This window comes from Schistocerca piceifrons, chromosome 2 (genome assembly GCF_021461385.2).
Source record: "Schistocerca piceifrons isolate TAMUIC-IGC-003096 chromosome 2, iqSchPice1.1, whole genome shotgun sequence".
Taxonomy (NCBI): Eukaryota; Metazoa; Arthropoda; class Insecta; order Orthoptera; family Acrididae; genus Schistocerca; species Schistocerca piceifrons.
The window spans coordinates 357757446-357775917 of NC_060139.1; the positions used below are offsets into that span (position 1 = coordinate 357757446).

Consider the following 18472-nt stretch of genomic DNA (forward strand, 5'->3'; position numbering starts at 1 on the left):
TGCGTACTCCCAGATAATTTACAGAATTAACTGCTTCCAGTTGCTGACCTGCTATATTGTAGCTAAATGATAAGGGCTCTATCTTTCTATGTATTCGCAGCACATTACACTTTTCTACATAGAGATTGAATTGCCATTCCCAGCACCATGCGTCAATTCGCTGCAGATCCTCCTGCATTTCAGTACAATTTTCCATTGTTACAACCTCTCGATACACCATAGCATCATCTGCAAAAAGCCTCAGTGAACTTCCGATGTCATCCACAAGGTCATTTATGTATATTGTGAATAGCAACGGTCCTATGACACTCCCCTGCGGCACACCTGAAATAACTCTTACTTCGGAAGAATTCTCTCCATTGAGAATGAGATGCTGCGTTCTGTTATCTAGGAACTCTTCAATCCAATCACACAATTGGTCTGATAGTCCATATGCTCTTACTTTGTTCATCAAACGACTGTGGGGAACTGTATCGAACGCCTTGCGGAAGTCAAGAAACACGGCATCTACCTGTGAACCCGTGTCTATGGCCCTCTGAGTCTCGTGGACGAATAGCGCGAGCTGGATTTCACACGACCGTCTTTTTCGAAATCCATGCTGATTCGTACAGAGTAGATATCTAGTCTCCAGAAAAGTCATTTTCGCTGTTCACGTAGTAAAATTTTCCCATGAAGCATGATGTTAAGATTTATTACTTCTTTACTAATTTTATTCGGAATGCATTTTACAGACACTATCAACATATAAGAATGAATGCACCTGCAAAATTATATTATTCAGGAGATAAGACGTCGTAAAGATTGAAATGCGCGAAAACTAGCTTTTGGTTAAAACGGAGCGCAAACTACCCGAACTATACTGAATGTTTGACAGCGAGAGAATTTAGCGACTTTCAACAAAATTGAAAATAATTTCTAACTGTTCATAAACTTTTTCTCGTTAATATGCAAATACTCAACTCATTCTCAAAGCAATCAGATGTCGGTAGCTGTTTTATATATCGGAGTTCGATTCCTCAGAGAATCGAGATTGGGGGTTTACTTTCAAATGGCTCTGAGCACTATGGGACTCAACTTCTGAGGTCATTAGTCCCCTAGAACTTAGAACTAGTTAAACCTAACTAACCTAAGGACATCACAAACATCCATGCCCGAGGCAGGATTCGAACCTGCGACCGTAGCGGTCTTGCGGTTCCAGACCGCAGCGCCCTTAACCGCACGACCACTTCGGCCGGCCTGGGGGTTTACTGTTAAGGAACAAAACTCCTCAATACATCAAAAATATCCGAAAGTATGCTTACTGATAAACAAGCAGGAGGAGGAATCAGTAAATGCTACATATGAAATTAAAATAAAAGGTTCCATTGGCCTTCCTCTACAAAAAAAAGAAAAAATACATAAATATAGAAAAGATATTTAAAATTTCCAGCTTTCTTTAAAAAAATTGAGTGAAAATTAAAAATTATTAATTAAGATAAAAATTTTACTCATTTGCTGCAGTTATGTAGAAAGAAAGAAGAAAGGTAAAATATAATAAAAATAAAACACACATTCAAATAAGCCTACGTGCTATAGCATAGCTAGTTATAAGCGTGACTAAAAAGTCAGGGATGTTCTTATTACTAAAACCGTCGAATAATCCACTGCTAAAATATTTATGGTCGAAAACATGATGACATTACGGATCGCGTAGTACACGTCGGAAAGGTCACGACGCCATCTTATTGCGTGCATATAATACTTCCTCTCAACACGAGAGCACCACAGGTACTTTGCACGACGTTCCGACGGCTGCATCAATTAGCACTTTTCTTCCAGTAAAATTTAGTCACTATGCAAGCTTAATAACGATCTATGGAGAGCACACTCTTATATTCAGTGCTAGTCCTATCTCGATGTAGCTGATTCCACTGCAAACACAGCACTTTAACAATAAGCGCTGCTGGATGCCTGAGAAAGATAATAATTGCTCTGAGCCTCTGATACACATTTCGACAGATAAACGCAGTTTCTTTGATAGTTGCAATGTTTGTGTTTATACGATGTCCGTATCTTCACAATACAATGTCCTCCAGACATGCATACATGTCACAGTTACAGTAATTATAGAGATATCGGTATTAACTTCGCTTTTTCAAATGGAACTATAGTATTTTCTGCTGCTAGTATTGTATTTCTAAAAGAGACGAATTCTAAGGAGTTTCACTCTTACAAATCTGTTTTGTGGTTTCGGACAAAGTACAATACTGAGAACTTAGGATTCTGTTCCAAATCGCCGTGCATAAAAACGTATTTTCGCCGTCACCAGCGGATCAAACTCCGACCGAGGATTCCAATGGCTATGTACAGCAAATGGCTGAAATTTTTACAGTACATTCCGGTATCGAACAACCTTGAAAATTTTCTTGGCATCTTTATCCCTTTCCCAGATACAGAGGTTCAAAGTTACCGTGCTCGTACACACAAAAATATGCACGCAAATTTAAATAGATTGATTCATGACGGTTATACCCGCGATTTAAATAAACTGACGGGTACACCTATGAATGAACGAACGAATGAATGCATTTGCGTAAACATGGGCGGTTCCTGAGGAAACCTCAAGGAAAGCCTTTTCATCACATTTTCGCCATCAGCGGCGGACCAAATCCCAGTCGCGGATTCCAAGAAGGCTATGCACAGCAAGTGGTTACAATTTTTACGATATATTCCAGTGTCAAGCAACCTTGAAAATTTTCTACGTATCTTTATCTTTTTCCGAGATACAGAGATTCAAAGTTAATCTACTTTTGCAGGTAAATTCGATGTGACGCACAAAATTTATAAAGTGACGTAGCACGGAGAAATATGATGTAAAGCGTCTCCGTTATCACAAGGTTTCAGGCAGTTCCACGATGTTGTACTGAAGCACATGTAGAGTCCGGTCTGACAAGTAAAACTAGTTTTGCGTTGTTTCAGTTTCACATAAGTTAACTATCCAAACTGTACAGGCCCATCAAGTTCTTTTCAAATGAGTAACGCACCCCGCCATGGCACGGTAAAGAAGGGAAAGATCGTAAAAATGCTACTATCAGAGCACAAAAAAGGCGAATATGCTCCTCTTTATTAAAAGACTGGCTGAGAAGTGGGCTACCAGCTGCCACACTGCATCTTCCTCAAACCTTTAAAAATTTCCGCAAAAATATTGACATTTGAACGTATTCGCGCTTTTTTATGCTGAGACAGAATGAGACAGTGGCAGTGGGAAATAGACGGAGAAATAGTAAATACTGGAAGTAGTAGACAGTGGTTGTGCTGTAGAAAGAGCGAAGGAGACCATGGCAGTGTGAGAGAAAAAGAGGGCGACAGTGTGAGTGGAACAGAGAAGACAGTAAGAGAACAGTGGTAGGAAAAGAGTGAAGAAGACAGTGCCACAGGGAGAGGAATAAAGAGAAGGAAAAAGTGGAAGTGGTTAAGAGCCAGTGATAGTGAGAGTCTATGACAATGGCAAAGAGGAAGAGAAAGATGGTGGGAGGAGAAAGTAGTAATACGGCACAACGAAGCCGACTGTGCTCTTGAGGCAAGACACAGTACCAGTTGGAGAGTCAAAAAGAGAGAATGACAATTATTTGAACCAAATGAATGAGTGAGAACGGGTAGTTGGGTATGGATGGGCCCGAGAAACTTACAGCGATGGACTAGTGGTTGTGAGCGAGTTACAGTTAGGGCAGCTTGTGGGGGCGAGAAGTGTTAAAAAGAGCGCGAGTATGTTTGCACACCAATATTTTTGCGAAAATTTTTAAAGATGCTGAGGATGGTAGAATGGGGCAGCTGGTACCCCCAATTTTCAGTCAGAGTCTTTTAATAAAGAGGAGCATATTCGTTTTTTTGTGCTCCTATAGGAGCATTTTCGCTGGTTTGGTTTGAACATGAAACCGATTGTCGTTTTACGCGGAAGTTCGTGTTGTTGTACGGAACTGTCGCGTCAGGCTGATGAGGTGCTCCACCTTGAAGCAGTTGAAGCGTTCTTCTTGCAAAACTATTCAAAAGTGGAGAAAAATTCAATTTAAAATTGACTTGGCTACACGTGGCTGCACGGACACACCAACCGAAGGTAGAAGACGTGGCATATAAGAATGGTTCACCAATTAGCTACAGTAACGATTCTGCTCTTGTTTCTGACAAAATCTCGAAAGAAAGGTGCACGTAAAAAATTGAATGGATTTCTAAAACTGGGAATTTAAATATGAAGATTGTTAAATAATAATTTTGCGTCATAAATTTAATGACACGATAAACACATTGCAAAATTAGATCATCAACGGTAATCGCAAAAGAATGTGGTCATAAACATGTCCTTACGATTCAGTTTATGTCATCAAGAGTCTGAAAAGCCCACCGACTACTGAAATAGACGTTTGCAGTCGCTGTTTCAAGGGCTTCTAGACAGACTAAAGGGATTCCTTCGATATCACTGCGAATGCTGCAATAATGTGATGTTTTAAATCCTCTTGGATCATCGAAACTTGTGCATAGGCTTCATCTTTCAGTTTACCTCAGAGAAAATGCAGTGGCACCTACTGATAATGCCTGAAGGCGTGGAGCCATTAGCTGCAAGTGAGTAATGTGCCGGCATAATGTGCACACACGTATTTCAAACGGTATTTCCTCTAGGAGAGCTGGTAGCACTTCATCAAGAACCTGTGCGTGTCTTTCACTCATTTAATGAAGCAAGGGTCAATCACGCAGTCTCCAATAATCCCGCATCACACGCACACGCTCCACTGCCTCTGATATTCAACCTGCCTCAGCCAAGACGGATTCTCAGTCCAATATTTATTACATTCAGCGTTCCCATGATTTTTAAAGGTAGTTTTATCGGCGAAGAGAATTATTTGACGGAAGAACCTACTCAGAGCGTACTGTTATGTCGCATCAGAACCGAGCGACAGGATTCATTTGTCTTTTGCAATCTCGCTGGTTTACTCACTGATGAAGTGACATGACATGGACAGAAGCCGCATGCGAGCAAAATGCGAACAACTGTGGGCTGATTTATACCACGGACACTCACAACTCGCTGTTCCTCTGGAGGTAACATGTGGATTATAAGCCACAGCCACGAATGGTACCATTAAAACCAGGGCGGGTTTTGGCAGGCTTATCACTTAACTTGGAACGTACTTATCTAGCTCACGGTTTGTCTTTCAGCTTTAACCACAACTGTTCTACATTTGTTAGATGTGAACTAAATCTACACATTTCGTCCTTTACATTAGTGACTGTCCCTCCCATCCAAAACAAATATTCTCCTATCTTTTTTGACGCCTTTTGCCCTTGGTGAACATTGTTCTTGTAATAGCAATTTGCTCGCTGATACGCCTCTCATTGGTGACACACTAGATAAGATCGAGTCTGTCTGTAAACAGGCCTAGAGTGTCTCTTTCGTGCGTCGGCGTCTTGCCCATTCTGCGCTTGACTGCCATGCCGATGGCTAGAAAGTGGTCTGAAGGTGTGAGGTAGCGCATCAAACCATTCCATCGTCGTGGCGACGGGACCACTCCATCTCAGATAAAACAGATACCTTTAATTAACTGCTCGTGTGTCGATTTGATACAGGCTTCTGCGGTATTTCAGTACAGAACGTACGTTCTGCCAGCAGCATTTTGTCTTAACGAGAAGCATTTTTATGTCTGCTTTTCTTTCTTCTTCATCGTAGCGTTTTACCGCTGTAGAAGTGACCGCTTCTATGTGACAGTGCAAACAATCCTGGTCCGTCGCGTTTTCTATACAGAGGTCAGCGATATCATTGTAACGTCCACCAATTTCTGCTTAGACCACGTACGTAATCTCTCGTTAATAATTTTCAGTTTATACAGAGTTTTGGCCTAAGCTGGATCTGTTGTCCTGAGGCTGCCAGATTAAAAACTGGTGGTTCCGCCGAGTGTTTGCCTCTGTCGGCCTAACTTCACATTTTCCGAACAGTGGCCTGCTCTGGTCTTAACATAAACACGCGAAGGTTACGATTTGAAATTAATGGAACTTCGTGCACATAATAAGAGCAGCAATGTGCTATACATTTTACTTTGCTAAATAGGCGTGTGATTACATATCAGTGCAAGGACTGGACGAGTCAACTCCCCTAAACTGTGATATCCGGTTTTAAATGGGAGAGCATGCAGTGATGGGAAAACAAGCATGCAATGGCAGACCCACTTCAGGAAACAGCTGTCGGTGAGCGAGAAAGAGGGATGAGTAGGGTTTACCATCCTGTTGACGGTGGTGTCACTTAAGATGAAATAAAATCCAGGATGGGGGCGGAAATCGGCTGTGCCCTTCCAATGAAAGCATTCCGGCCTTAAGCGATTTAAGGAAGTCACGGAAAACCTAAATATTGATTGCAGGACCGGGAATCTGAACCGCTGTTTTCCCGAATGTGAGTCCAGTGTCTTACCACTCCACAAAGTAATACTAAAAACTCAAATCGTCTGCGAACAAGAATTTCCAATATCGACGTAATTTTTCCGATACTATGTAACACATTACAGGATAAATGTAGCTGAGAGTGCTTGTCCGTGGATGGAAGTAACAGCAACATCTCAAACTATGGAACCGCTCAATAATTCGAATAGGGTGCATGAGAATTGCGGACGCAATGTGGCGTGCCCGAGTACATTGGGCTGGGTTGCCTCACTCGACACTAGGAAAATAAATCGACCCAAGGGCAACAGGATGCACTGTAAGGCATTGCGGTTCGTTGCGCAAGGTTACGGGAAAGATAAACATTTTCGTTTCGTGTGCCCAGTCATTTGTCTGCGAGCGTGGAGAAGGAAAAAAAAGAAACGACTCGAATCATTTTACTTGCAAACATATTCTGCAAACAATGTTGACACTCTTTCGAGAGTTCCAGATTATCAGCAATTCCCAATATTTATTTTCACAGACTCAGGGCGAATGGAAAATAATCCATAATGGAATATTACAGCTAGGATAGGAAAGATAATGCTACTAAAAACCACTATGACGATGTGTGGAGGTCACTGAATTTTGGCTTTCCCTCACACAATGTGTGTGTGTGTGTGTGTGTGTGTGTGTGTGTGTGTGTGTGTGTGTGTGTGATAGAGAGAGAGAGAGAGAGAGAGAGACAGACAGACAGATTATATATACAGAGAGAAGGACGAGGGAGAAAAAGAGGGAGCGAGGCGGAAATTTTGTAACGTAATTTTCTCCTACCGCTGACAATATCTGTGGTAATTTGAGAACATTATGGAAATATTTTCCAAATCAGTTCGACGGGGGTTGGAGTGGTGGAAAGGATGCCTCTGGATAGCATGAACCAAGGTTAGCCATACTGCAAAGAGCACATCGTCGGCTTCTGTCGTCCAGGAATCAGAAACATCAGACTGCAATGGGGATGTGCTGGTAGGGAAAAAACGTGTTTTTTGACGAGTTCCGATTGGATACCGGTGGTAGACTCTGCAGGGACCCAGTCCGGGAACCCAAGTCGTGTGGCACAGAAAGGAGCGAAGTATTCATCCATGAAAAGCTTTGATCACCAACCAAATGATGTAAAAAATTTAATATATAGTAAAATTAACTTCAAATGCAAACCAAAAACTGAAATCACTTCTGAAATTCGTTTTGAAGTGACATCTTCTTGACTGCTCCCTATACACCACACAACAATTTTTGAACAATATGGTGTGTTTAGTAAGAGGGGTCGAAGTGGAAAGGTGGCTGCAGGTCACAAAGGAGCTATGGTGAAACTTTCAGGCACAGTAAAACTGTGTGCCGGACCGAGACTCAAACTCGGGACCTTTGCCTTTCGCGGGCAAGTGCTCTACTCACTGAGTTACCCAAGAACGACTCACGATCTGCTCTCACAGCTCCACTTTCGCTAGTATCTTATCTCCTAGCTTCGAAAATTTCATGGAAATTCTACGAAACTTGCACGACTACACTGCTGGAAGAAAGGGGACGGCGCAGACGTGGCTTTAGCGGAGTGGAAATTTCATTCTGGAAACATCTCCCATGCTGTGGCTAAGCCTTGTCTCCCTAATATCCTTTCTTCCAGAAGTGCTTGTCCAGCATGTTTCGCAGGAGAGCTTCTATGAAGTTTTCAAAGTAGGCGATGAGGTACTGGCGGAAGTAAAGCTGTGCGGACGGGTCGTCAGTCGTGCCTGGATAGCACTTTGCCACGAAAGGCAGAAGTCCCGAGTTCGATTCTCAGTTCGGCACACAATTTTAATTTGCCAAGAAGTTTCATATCAGTGCACACTCCGTTGCAGAACGAAATTTTCATTCTAGTTTCGATGTTTGTACGTGCCCATTGCCACACCGTGTGTGGAGTTTCCAGATTTGTTGGTGTATCAGTGTGCATACTAGGAATGGTTCCACGACTCAAGAACAGTGGTCGTGAAAAGATGCTAACCGCCAGGGACCAGAGACTAATGTCACCCCTTATCAATGACAATCTATTTCAAACTCGTTAGGAATTGGTACTTTAATTACATCTCACAATCAGTTTCCGACCGACCAATTAACATTTGGAGTAGGGTACAAAGCTGCACATCGTTTATGATCCAGCCAACACAAGAAATTGGACAGCAGCTGACTGGAGACGTGTAGTGTAGCTCGATGAGTCGCTATTATGTCTCTTTTCAAATGATGCAGGGCGTCCAGTAACATTAAAACAGACTTTACTCATTCCATCACCGCCCCCCCCCCCCCCAATAGCCGAGTGCGCCGGCGTTCGGTCAGAGAGCTGGTTGGCCTCCGTCCCCATCCGGCGCGCAGGTCGCCCAATGTGACGTCGAATGTAATAAGACCAGCGCCAAGGCGGCCGGACCTGCCCCGCAAGTGGCATCCCGACCAATGACGCCAAACGCTCATTTCCATTTTTTCATCACCACATGAAGCGGCAGTTATATATCTGTATCTTCAAATTTTATGAACAAGCGATAACTGTGAACACAGTAGAAAGTCTGGGTAAGAGAATGGTGCATGTATTTATTGCTGCAAATTGGATTGGATTGAATTGTTTGGGGGAAGAGACCAAACAGCGAGGTCATCGGTCTCATAGGATTAGGGGAAGGAAGACGGCCGTGCCCTTTCAAAGGAACCATCCCGGCATTTGCCTGGAGTGATTTAGGGAAAGCACGGAAAACCTAAATCAGGATGGCCGGACGCGGGATTACACCGTCGTCGTCCTGAATGCGAGTCCAGTGTGCTAACCACTGCGCCACCTCGCTCGGTGCTGCAAATTGAAACAATGCCACAACCTCATCTGGAAATGAAAGCATAGTACTTGCGGATTAATTTATTGGCGTGAGCTTTCCTAGATATTTCAAGAGGAGACAAACCGCAACAGGGAGAATGGGTGGGGGCCGTATGGTATCTTACTGCTATTGCATACGGCGCCTGATCACATTTCATAAACATGGTCAATACAGTCATATGAAGTTACTTTGACCTGTCTTGCACAGATAATTGGTAATTCCGTTTTGAATCCCAGGAAGCGGTTTTGACTGCTACAAAATGTTCCAGAGCCAGTCGCACAGTAATGTCTAGATTATTTGATGGGACTCATCTGTGCACAGTAGAGTACGAAACTTCTTAGCAGATTAAAGCCGTTTGCCTGACCAAGAATCGGTCTGCCTTTCGCGGCCAATGTTTTACTGTCAGAGTTATTCGAGCATGCATCATCAGCCCATTCAGAGCTTACAGCCTCAACAGTCCAGTCTATAGAAGCACTGCCGGCAAATGACCATGGCCGAAGATCAGATCCCAGTTCGGGACATGCTCTTAATCTGTGAGGAATTTTCTTTGCTGCATAGACGCTATTGCAAAGTTTCATTCCAACACAGATTTTCACAGTATGTGCGAATAGGTTTTTTTAAAAAAATGCCGGTAAACAGGAATTGCTTTCTTGAAACTAGCGGTACTTCTATTTAAATTTCCCTGTCATTTAGACACTGCCACATTGATTAAAGCAACTGACAAATTCTGGTCTGGGTTTAGTTATCTGCAATTTCACATATTCTACACAAATAGGTTTTTCCGAAAATCGGTGTGACGGGAGTGCGATAAGAGTCTAAAATTTCTCCTCGATAATGTGTCATGTTGCCTGACCTGAAACACGCTAGTGAGGCCATTGCCCTGTATATACTTTGGTGGGCTTACTAGGCAGCGCTCGATAGACCGCAGTGACTTTCTCTGCTGCAGTCTCTTCTCTAAGAGGCTGTGCAGTGCTGACCTATGGCTGGAATTCTGGACAATACGTACGCGTCTGTGGATTTCGTCCAGGCCAGATCACTGCATCGTAGTGAAGTACATTGGTAATACCACCAGCAATAGAGAAGTAGAGAATAATGGCAATTCGTCCACATTAAAGTTATAGTACTAGTAATATCAACAGCGGTATATTTCATTTATCCACTACAGCATTAGGAGGAAGTATGAAAGACAAAAACAAAAAGTGTAATGAAACTTACGTAGGACTGCAAGATTCAAATTGACTTTCTGCTTGACTAGCTACTTGTTTTTTAAATTTCTGTTTGTGTTATGTTTAGACGTCTCCTCGACTGACGTAAAAGCACCTGAGCTTAACACAGTGGAGGAGAGGTAAACTTAAAAATGATCCCGTTATGGCGTCGATCACCATTTATTGTTAGTTGTTAATATATGTGACATGCCAGTGCACTAACATATGGTTGATAGTAATATAAAAAACTTTGTCTTTTAGCTATTAAGGCAAACACTTTCTACTGTGACGCCACGCATGACTGTTTCATGTCCACATGAGAGAAAGTGTAATTTGTTGAATCCTGGAACGAAATACGGAACTCACTTCTAGTCTTACTGTAAAGTTACGCGTTATCGTGCTGGGAATAAAGTACCACAGCCCGTGCAGCAAACTGTCATTTGATGCCTGTGGTCGCTTAAAGATTGCAACTCACCTTAACAGGTGGTGAAGCAACAACATAAAAAAGGAAGAACAGAAAAAGAAACAAGGCACTCTTGATAATGATAGTGTGCAGGCCGAGGAAGCTGCGCGAGTATCCTATTACCATGACAAACTGGTTTTTATATATCAGCAACAGTTAACACAGAGACATATCTATTAAATGATAGAAAATGAAATCAGCCGCCAAGGAGTTATGGATAGGCTGTTTATGAAGTTATAACACCACAACACAGAACATTATGGAAAGGCATTTACAGCCTTTTATTTGTATAAAACAACCGTACAACGTGTCTCGCCTGTGTGTGTTATTGCAATAGATTTTTAAAAATTTACTTATGACTACTTTGCTGCCTTTAAGTAACAAATCTTTGAATATGTCCACCGCACCTATTTAATTATAACTGTTGTGAATTCATATGACACAGCACAAGACGTTCAATGACACTGATAGCTACGAATTGTATTCGCATATGTTTGCTGGACTCACCCGCTGACAGTACTTTAAAAACCAACCTTATGCCCGATGTGAGATTCGAACCCCCAGACCAGTGAAGCTGGCAACTCCCTAGCCTTCGTAAGTGTACACTTTACGGGAAACTACGACCACTTTCGCTTGGTCAGACGGTCATTTGTCATGCCCACATTACACATAAGCAACAAGCAAGACTTCCACGATAGAGGAGCATCCGTATGTGGGTCTCCGCTGCGTCTCTTACTGCACAGTTATGTTTGAATATGTTTAACGTGTGATGTAACCGACAGAAGCCACAACACAAATATGCAGCAAAGGGTGAAAAAATTCGTCTGGTAAAAACTTACCGCTGATGCCACTGACTGCAAAGACTCGAGAGCAGTAGACACAGTGATGAACCAATTGCCGCAAATGTTTATGGCACTGCGAGACCCGATGTTAAATATGCCACGAGTTCCGTAATTATTAAAGTATCGACAAAGGAGAAACTTATATCGATCGAACGTGGGTTTTCGTCACTGTGCCACGGATACGATATCGACTCCTCGTTGTCCTTCCGCCGCACAGCCCGTCTGAGCAACTGCAGTAAACCGCTGTGCATTTCGGCTGCCGGGTGTACGAACCATCTTGGTTTGGGGTGTCAGTGTGCGTTGGACGACACACCTGCCGGCTTCGCGCAGCCAGATATCGAACATCACACCTTTTAGCAGAGAATGGGCAACGATTAATACCTACTACTGTGCGGACAAATTTTTGCCGATTCTCACTGTCCGTTACGGGCGCTTTGCGCGCTACTGTCCCGGGAGCCGAGTTGTTCAACATTCCGCTTTCGGCAATCGGCGCTTATCGTGGCGGACGTGACGTCAGACGGCGGCAGAGGCGGCTCGAACGTGCGATTGAGCGAGTTGGCGCGCATGCGCCCTGTACTCAGAATACTCGTGGCTGACGTCAGCGAACCTTTGGCGACGCACTGTGGTGGGCCACGGTACTACTCATTGATGACTTTCGGCTGCTTTCTGGGAGAGTCTACTTTCTCAAATAACCGAGCTGTTAGCTGCAGATTAAAATTTTTTTTTTTGCACTAACATCTCTATTGCTGTGTTGTTCCTTTCTTATCAAGACAAATATTTGGTACGTCGTCCCGACATCCACGTGTTTAACTTGTCTTCTACATAGGATATCGTTCATTATGTAATTTTATTCACAATTCAAAAGAATTTATCCATTGTTAAGGCCTAATGTTAAATGGAAAGTAGATTATAAAAGAGCAGCGAGGAGGCGTTAATTCAAACACTGACGTACGCCCGCATTTCCAGACCTCCTTGACCTGACCACCGTCTCCGGAAACGGCGGGGTCACGTTCTTCTCCATTGAGCAAATCGCAGTTGGCGCATGCGTTTGAAGGCGACGGAGCGCAGCTTTCGATGTCAAATTGCCTTAGTTTTTGACTCCATCAACTCTAATGTTTACCACCCAAAAATGAGAACAGCATAGCGTTCTTACATTTAAAGATCAGAGCCAAAGGTAGAATAAAATCTAAAATTTTCATACATAATTACGCGTATGTGCAAGATTCAGATCACAAAACATTTGGCATGTGACATAAGTTAAAAATAAAAATTAGCAGTTTCCAAACTATTTCGGAAACAAAAATAAAATGGTATTTGGGCATACATCAAAAGTAAACTAACTTAGACTTTGTAAGGTTGTGGCTGGCCCTACAATGTTGCATGGTTCTCATACATGTCTCAGTCAGAAAGCCAAAGGAAACTTAAGTCAGACAGCAAGAACAAATTTTGTTCGGAACATCAAATATGTAGTCTCCTAGATCACATCGCAAATAACGTGAAAAGGAAGGAACTAAACGTGAAATCAGCACTAAACTAGATGTCGGCAAACCAGATGAAAACAGAGGAAAGAAGAATGTCTCAAATACTAACAATTCGACCCAATTATAAAAGAACAGCAAAGCAGAGACCGATCGTAATGAAGTGAATCGTGAAATCGGAAGAAACTAAAATCTTAATCCTGTGCCGAAGAAGACGCAGACGAGAATGAGAAGAAGAAGAAAAAGAAGAAGATAAGTACTGTTAAGTTACGAGGGAAACCGCTCAATTCGTCCTATAGGAAACGACATCTGCGCCTAGCTCTCTAAAACGATTTCACTCTAGCCCTTGGTAGAATTTGACTGAAGTAAGCTTATGCACTGATTATAAATTATTCTGAGACTGAAGAGCGATTCGATTTGTGAGATACGCTAATAAACCCTAAAATTACGTGCTACTTGGCTAAACGGAATTATATAATGTTAAAGGTTCAAAATAAAATTCTTTTCACTCCAGACACTTCTTGAAAAAGTCACTGTTTACTGCTCAAAATTTTCCACGCTGAAGATGCCGCAATAAAGGGAGAACTGTTTTCATGTGTATTTTCCTTTCGGACACAGGCATTTCTTGGAATGTGTTAATGTATCAAAAACGCAGCTTTCTTGGATGAATTACCAGGAGTGGTACACGGAAAAGCGAGATTAAAATGGGAGCAGACATGACATCATTTGAAACTGGCTCTTCCTCTGCGGAACTTTATCTGAGCTACAAAAAACAGATAATCACTGTCTTTTGGTGCAGTGTTTATGAAACGCTGTACTTCATGGACATCTAGTTTGTGTCTGTGACGAAGGTATAGAGAGAGACTCTTAGAGATGAACTCCAATTATTCCTTTATCAATTCCTATCTACATGAATGACTAGTATTTTATTTTTTGAATCAACGAAACAAAAAAGTACTCTCCTATAAAGTTTTGTAAACGGCTCTTGTTGCGTTTTGTAAGAATAGTCCTCAATTGTTGTTGAAGCGCCCAATGACACTGATGGTGTGGCGTTCGAGGGACTAGATCGCTCATCAGGTGAGGTCACACACATAGTAGGCATCGGCATTTCAATAATTAACTCAGAAGTGGCCGTCGAAATTTTTCCCGATCTCTGTAATGGTTCCTGCACCACACATTTGATAAATGTGTCTGAAGGTTATCTCGTAGATGATTAGCGCTGCATTATGATATATGGTCTCACAGTATTTACTCGTGGCTTCTGTCTTGTTTTAGATGGTACTTGTATTGTATAAGTTCCATACTTCCGAACGACGATGCATGCTGAAGAACGCTAGCAGCGTACTCATGTTCCGTAGGTTACGTGACTCTTTATATATCCACAATCAGTTTCTGGACGATTAAACCCTTCTGGTTTTTAGGAGAATCTAAGATGACACTCACCGCATAAGTAAATAAAGCAATCGGACTGTGGTAACGCCCGACGCTTATGCAACACACCTGACGTACACGTAATGCGGATCGAATCGTAACTGCCCGAGTCTACTAGGAAAACTATGGTAGTCTACGCTTAATTATGCTAGTCTACTACAGCTTGCGGTAGCTATGTAACTCTGTTAATACGACAGAAAAGAAGCACACATGACGCCGTGTCAACTTTCACCAAGTGTGATGGTGCAGTGGTAAGCAAATTGGGAATCTCATTCGGGAGCATTCTGCCTAATTTAGTTTTCCCGTGGCCTCATAAGACAGATAAAATAAAATGCTGGTATAAGGAGATGTAGATTTCCCTCCTCATCCTTATTCTATATCTTATTATTGTAGGTGCGCTTATGTTTCGTCTCTAATGACGAAATTCCTTCCTTCCTTTTCAAATTATATTGGAAGACTCTGACAGGAAAGGAGAACGGAAAATGTGCGGGTTAATATTGGGTCTGAATGCTGGGACAGTGGAATGAGTAATATTGATGTGAGGCGAAGCAACTGCCGCCGTGTCCTGCAGCTTCATTTTCTTCCTTCTTTTACTCAGTTTGTTTCAGGCAAAGTGCATTTCACTATTTCACCAGATACAAACAGAACATTTGACTGAACATTTCACCAGACACAAACAAGACATTGGAATGTCTTGTTAAAAAATATAAAACAACTTTGCGAGATAATTAGCCTACGAAGCACATTAGTTTGACGAAACTCTTAAAATAAAAGGCACAAATTTTTAACATGAAATGCACTCATATACATAAAACATGAAACAGTTTCTCATATTTTAAGGTTTTCTTTCACTAAGACAGATGAAATGGCAAATACATTTGGCAATGGATCTATCCATGGAACTAAGAATCACTCTACGAGAAAAACAACCTTTAATTTTAAAAATATTGTACACAGTAATTGTTGTTGGATGATTGTACTCGTATTTACCACAATCTATTAGTTTCTGCACTATGTCCTCAACAAAGAGACAGCAATCATAGCCTGGAGGGCGTATTACGTTTACCAGATGTCTCTTTTTATTAGCATTCATGTGAGCTGCTCGTAGTCTGTTAATAGTAACAATTTATTTTCTCGTGAACGCCGAGTTGAGAAACCTAGGGTAGCGTAGTATCTCTTGCTGAATCGCCCGAAACTATGTGCCTGATTTCACGTTAATAGTAGGTCCTCTTCACTTGGTTGAACAACTACAGTAGGTTAGGAGCACGCAGGTCGCCGAAGTGGCACTCAATTGAAAGACTTGTACCGCTTCAGGCAAATGCCGGGACGGTTCCTTTGAAAGGGCACGGCCGCTTTCCTTCCCCCATCATTCCTTAATGCGATGGGACCGATGACCTCGCTGTTTGGTTCCCTTCCCCAAATCAACAAAACCAACCAACTTGTACCAGGCCATTGAGCCACCCAACAACAACAAAAATAGTAACAGAAGTAGTAGTAGGTGATGTAGTAATGTCCACATACACTAAAACTGTCCATTACGTTTTTTATTTGTTGGCGAGTGTAATGTGAAAATCACTGTATGGTCGGGGAATGCCGATGGGAAGTAGACGCAGCAACGTTTTAGTCTGGTAGTCTGCCCTTTCGTTTCCGCAGTAACTATTGTAGACGAATGGGTTGACGCAACTTCTTTGCTCTAGCTTCACTCTTCACGTAGATCCATCAAATCTGTTCAGTGTAACCTACTAGCAGTCACCTATAATTTCAAACCAAAACTAAAATTCGCATGATCTACAGATCCTTAGGAGACAGTTCTGAAGACCGATTAATTTCGCACAAAATAAATAACAGGATTAGAACACGCGCACGGAAGCTGTAGAATACGCATGAATTCACGGCTGCTAACATGGCACTGGACAAACACGCACTGTGGGGAACATGACCTCGACATCAACAAAAAAACAAGTGAAAAGCGTCTTGTCAGCACGACGCGGAAAACATGCGCATCGAGAGAGGTCGTTCTTTGCGCGTTGCCAGGGACGTTGAATGTAGGATACACAAATATGGGTTTTCAAAGAGGGCGTGATCAGCCTCCACAGCTAGCCAGCACACCGACTCGATAAGAGTTATGTTAATTACATGTACCTGTCTTCCCTACTACGAACGAAACTACACTTATGCTCAAAAATTAAGGATAATGGTGTTACATGGTGAAACAACGCTCTGGTTGGCAGTTTGCGGGTTTAAATCACCTCGGGGTATGATCATGCGGTGCATTTGGCCTGCAGCCGTCGCACGGTGGCGCTGGCAGCAGTCCACATACGCAGAGGTGTGTTGGTGCATGTCAGAGTACGGTGCAGCGAGTAAGTGTGCAGACGTTTTCAGACGTGCTAATGGTGACTGTGTCTTGAAAATGGCTCAAAGAACACATATGAATGACGTTATGAGGGGTAGAATACTAGGGCGACTGGAGGATGGTCAAACACAGCAGGTCGTAGCACGGGCCCTCCGTGTGCCACAAAGTGTGATTTCACGATTATGGCAACGATTCCAGCAGACAGGAAACGTGTCCAGGCGCTACAGTACGGGACATCCACAGTGTACAACACTACAAGAAGACCGATATCTCACCATCAGTTCCCGCAGACGGCCAGGGAGCACTGCAGGTAGCATTGCTCGGGAACTTATCGCAGCCACTGAAACAGTTGTCTCCAGACACACAGTCTACAGACGACTGGACGGACATGGCTTATTGGGCCAGAGACCTGTAAGGTGCATTCCACTGACCCCTGTTCACAGCAGAGCCCGTAAAAACTGGTGTCAAGAACACAGTGCGTGGTCACTGGAACAATGGTCCCAGTTTATGTTTACGGACGAGTCCAGGTATAGTCTGAACAGTGATTCTCGCCGGGTTTTCATCTGGCGTGAACCAGGAATCAGATACCAACCCCTTAATGTCCTTGAAAGGGAACTATATGGAGGTCGTGGTTTGATGGTGTGAGGTGGGATTATGATTGGTGTATGTCTTTGACAGAGGAACTGTAACAGGTCAGGTGTACCGAGACGTCATTTTGCACCGCCTTTTCAGGGGTACACTGGGTCCCACCTTCCTCCTGATGGATGATAACGCATGGCCCCACCGAGCTGCCGTCGTGGAGGAGTACCTTGAAACAGATGATATCAGGCGAATGGAGTGGCCTGCCTGTTCTCCAGACCTAAACCCCATCGAGCACGTCTGCGATGCTCTCGGTCGGCGTTTCGCTGCATGTCTTCAAACCCCTACGACACTTCAGGAGCTCCGACAGGCACTGGTACAGAATGGGAGGCTATACCCCAGCAGCTGCTCGATCATCTTATCCAGAGTATGCCAACCCGTTGTGCGGCCTGTGTAGGTGTGCGTGATGATCATACCAGATATTGTTGTCAGGGTACATGTGCAGGAAACAGTGGCGTTTTGTAGCACATGTGTGCTACTCATCGCCAATACAGTGGACTTACAGATCTTTGTCGCGTGTGTTCCTTATGTGTCTATGCTATTAGCGCCAGTTTTGTGTAGTGCCACGTTGTGTGGCACCACATTCTGCAATTATCCTTAATTTATGAGCATGAGTGTATTTTGGCTTTACTACGAATCGGTTTTACAGAGAAACGAAGACACTTACTTCCGTACTACAATGGGCTACCAGACAGGCTAATACGTGATTATCATAAATAAATTATCCAATATGCGATACCTCTGTGTACTGTTGTAGGAAAGTGAACGCAATTTATGTCCACCATAACTTTGATGTGTTACAAA

The 18472-nt window shown here is 42.9% G+C and overlaps 1 protein-coding gene across 3 annotated transcripts in view; it reads right to left on the reverse strand.

Annotated features, from left to right (window-relative positions):
* The window catches only part of LOC124777517 (sialin-like), a 433945-nt gene that overhangs the window by 71828 nt on the left and 343645 nt on the right, over window positions 1-18472 (reverse strand). Inside the window, exon 1 of one of the 3 annotated variants that reach the window (XM_047252964.1) lies at window positions 11765-12211. The exons of the other annotated variants lie outside the window; for them this stretch is intronic. The gene's annotated coding sequence lies outside the window, so the exon portion shown is untranslated. Of the gene's footprint in view, window positions 1-11764; window positions 12212-18472 lie in introns of those variants that run through there. 3 annotated transcript variants of the gene reach the window in all.